This window comes from Notothenia rossii (assembly GCF_949606895.1).
Source record: "Notothenia rossii genome assembly, chromosome: 4".
Lineage (NCBI taxonomy): Eukaryota > Metazoa > Chordata > Actinopteri > Perciformes > Nototheniidae > Notothenia > Notothenia rossii.
In genome coordinates, this window is record NC_136902.1 from 62510606 (window position 1) to 62514576 (window position 3971).

Below are 3971 nucleotides of genomic sequence, written 5' to 3' on the forward strand. Positions count from 1 at the left end.
CGCGATACTCAGCTGTTTAACCCATCTTTAGTCTCGCGTGAACTGAGAATGCACCGTTTTCGGACATGCACTACTGTACGTTATCCGGATGGCCATGTATTTAACATGTTGGTCTCAGGTTTTTATTCGCGCTCGGGTAACTTTAACATTTGATTCACAAGGACAATTTTAAGATGTAGCTGGGAACATTTTTGTATTATGTTCGACATTCAACATCAACTTGCAGGCAGCAGCAGCACAAGGTTAAACACACACCACGCAACACACGCACGCGCGCGCGCACGCGCGCACACACACACACACACACACACACACACACATACCATGTATTCATCACTTCAGGGGACATTACATTGACTTACATGCATTTCCTGGAGACTTATCCTAACCTTAACCATAACCAACACATGCCTAACCCTAACCCTCACCCTTAACCTTACCCTAACCCTAATCCTAAACCTAACCAAGTCTTCACCCTAAAATGAATGATCCCCCTCATGGGACCTCCAATTTGTCCCCATAAGGGTGGCGAGTCCCCACACGTGACTGTGTAAACAGATTTAAGTCCCCACAAGTATAGTAATGCTAGGCCACACACACACACACACACACACACACACACACACACACACACACACACACACACACACACACACACACACACACACACGGAAGGTGTGCCTTCTAATGATTGTAATACTTATCTCAATCCTCTTTGTCTCATGCACACAATCAAGATAATTGGGACAAATCTTACAAGATTGTTTACGAGATTGATATCTGAAGTTATTCTGGGAAAAAAATAATATATGGATAGATCTGTATGATAAAATAATAAATGTATGCCACTCCAGATCATCTGTGCAAGCGCGTAGATTTCGATTCCACATTGTGTGGGACACATTTGCAGGGGTCTGGGAGTCGTCCACCAGGACATTTTTAGCGTCACACTTTTCCTGCATTATGGTGTATTCTAATGCAACAAATGATGGTGAAAGGTATTTATTTATGCAAAGGATAATATAAAATGAAAAGATATATGCAGACTTGGATAACACCATAGTTATCTTTGAACCGTTGCCTATTTTGGCATAGGTGTTGATTGTCACAATGATGTTTGCTCTCCAGCCCCTGCAAGTCAACATGTGTCCTTGGGCAAGACACTTAGACCACGTTTACACGGATACGATAACGAAAACGAACCTTAAGCCCCGGAAACACCAAGCCGATTTTGGCCGTTGATGGATGTCAGGCCGACGATGAAGGTCCTGTCGCCCTATCAGATTGGTGTGTCCCGCACCGTTGTGTCTTTTTCTGTTGTGCAGACACCTTTTTGGCCGAAAACCTACCGATTCGACATGTAGAATCGGCCAAAGGCTGTCGGTCAAATAAATCTCTCTGATCGGCTGGTCAGCTAGCGAATCACTGCATGAGAAGCATGGTATGGTGTGTGTGTGTGTGTGTGTGTGTGTGTGTGTGCCCCCCTCCCTATGAGCCCACTGTACTCTGATTGGTCAGGTTGCCCACTCTGTTCTGATTAGTCCACCACCGTTACAGCTGAACATCAGTGTTTATGTGTTACAATGGCGTTTGTTAGCAACCAGAAAAGGACACCAGCAATGACATGGTGTGTGTGTGTGTGTGTGTGTGTGTGTGTGTGTGTGTGTGTGTGTGTGTGTGTGTGTGTGTGTGTGTGTGTGTGTGTGTGTATGTGTGTGTGTGTGTGTGTGTGTGTGAGAGAGAGAATGTAAGTATCCTCATAAGCATATGGCAACCATAGGTTGCACCTTGTATGGCAGCCTCTACCTTTTCACAAAAGTGTGTGCATGCTGTCCTTTATATGTAAAAGGGCTTTAAGTGTGTGCAAAGACTGATAAAGCACCATATAAGTGCAGTCCAGTTACCGTTTACCATTTCTGAAGAAGAAGAGTGAGAGCATTTTCTATTTGTTTTGGTGATAACGGGCCAATGGGGGTGGTTTGGTTCAGACATTTCACGACTAAAATGTATTTGATTCTTAGAATGCACACAAATTGCATTGTCAATCAATAGAAGTACAAAAATAAAACATTTGCCTGAGTTAACGTGACATTTGGTGATGAGATGTTCCACTTCTGTAGTTTATCTGAATTCTGAAAATAATGAATGGCTATCTTGTTCACACAGTCAAGTAGGCCACTATCACTTTTAGGCCTAATAGAGAAACAAAACCCAATACAGCAACACTACCAAAATACAAAAAAACACATCCACTTGTAAAAAGTAAAACCAAGTGCAGAAAACACAAACAAATGCTGACAATGGTGTCGCAGGACTGATGCGATGTATCCCTCTTTATTCTTAAAAAAACCTGATTGTGCGTCCATAGTTGTATAGTTTAAAAACGTTTGTTTTGTGTCCACATTAAACAATCCCAAAGTGAGAATTATTTTCATCATAAAAACAACGATTGCTAGCAAGTGACTAAATAAACTGCCAAACATCATCACGCCGACACGAGTCCGCCTTGAGCGTAGCCGTGCTGATGCGCATGTGACCGCTATGTAATTTGTTTATAGCATTATGTTAGCTTTTTCTTTCAGCCCCTATCATTTACGCTTCAAAAAACACAATGTGGTGATATTAGTTGGGGATTATCCTGCTAAGAAAATGTGCTAAATTGATGGCCACAAAGCTTATTCTCTGTAATATACTGAACTCCAATGGGGAAATCCAATTGCTTTTTTTCAAGGGACCCCATCCGATTGGCATACAAAAACATGTCATCACTTCACCACTATTCATTTGGAGTCATGTTTCTGTCAATATGTTTTAATATTGAGTTTAATATATTAATATGAGTCTAATATTTTCCCACTTTCCAACATCAACCCCTACCCCTATCCACGCTGACTAACATGCCATCAGAACATTTTAGAAAAGTCTTACTATAAATTGCAGTACAATTGTATACAAAATATGTCTATATTCATTCAATTAAGAAGCAGCAAAAGTGGCAAACGCGACCCACCATCGGAGGGCCTCCACTGGCCCGGCCTAGTGCCGGTGCTCTTCCTTCCCGAGCCGGCCGATATGAAGTGTGACCAAGACGCACCGTCCGACTCAGGGGTCCCACCACGGGTCCCGCAGCGGGGTGGAGGTTTTTTTGTGTGTGTCAATATTAGGCTGGATTAGTTTGCTGGTTTAGAGGGCCCTATGGACACTTTAGCTGGTCAGGATAGCTGGTTTGGTTGGTAAAAGCTGGTCACCATTAGCTGGTCGGGATAGCTGGTTTAGCTGGTAAAAGCTGGTGGTCACAGTGGTATAGCTGGTCACCATTAGCTGGTGTTAGAAATTAAAATCAATGTTTTATGGCCTAATTTAGTTTAAAACATACCGTCAGTTTAAAAGCTGTTTTATTCTGAAAAACCGGAAGTTCTCGCACAATCTTAATGCCAAGCTTTTATTCTGAAAGTCCTTCATCTCCGGTTAGCATTTAGCATGTGACTAATATCACCATTCTAGAGATGTAAATGTGAATGTACACGGAGTGTTGCACACCAAAACCTGCTGATTTTAACATTACATCTATAGACGTCGAGATATTATTATTGCTGAATATTAAATGAAGGTACAGTTTATTTTAATACATTTGTTTACAGACGTGAGTAGGTATGACGACATCCGGGGCTACCGTAAATGATAACTGCCGTAAAGTATTTCCAGTATTATTAAAGTATCGATTACAGCCGTTAAAATGCAATAAATGAAAATTCATGAAAGAGAATATGAGGAGAATAGGCGTGTTTAGTTATGTATTGAATGTACAATGTCTGTATCCTCTGTTCTGTGCAATAACGGACAATGAAGACCAGAGGCGGGAGGTCCCCTACGTCACCACAGCCGCCATTGAAGAGGAGGAGCCAAATGAGATACATGTATATAGTCAGGTGACAGAGCTTTGTGGGGCCTCTTTTTCACGGCCGCGACTG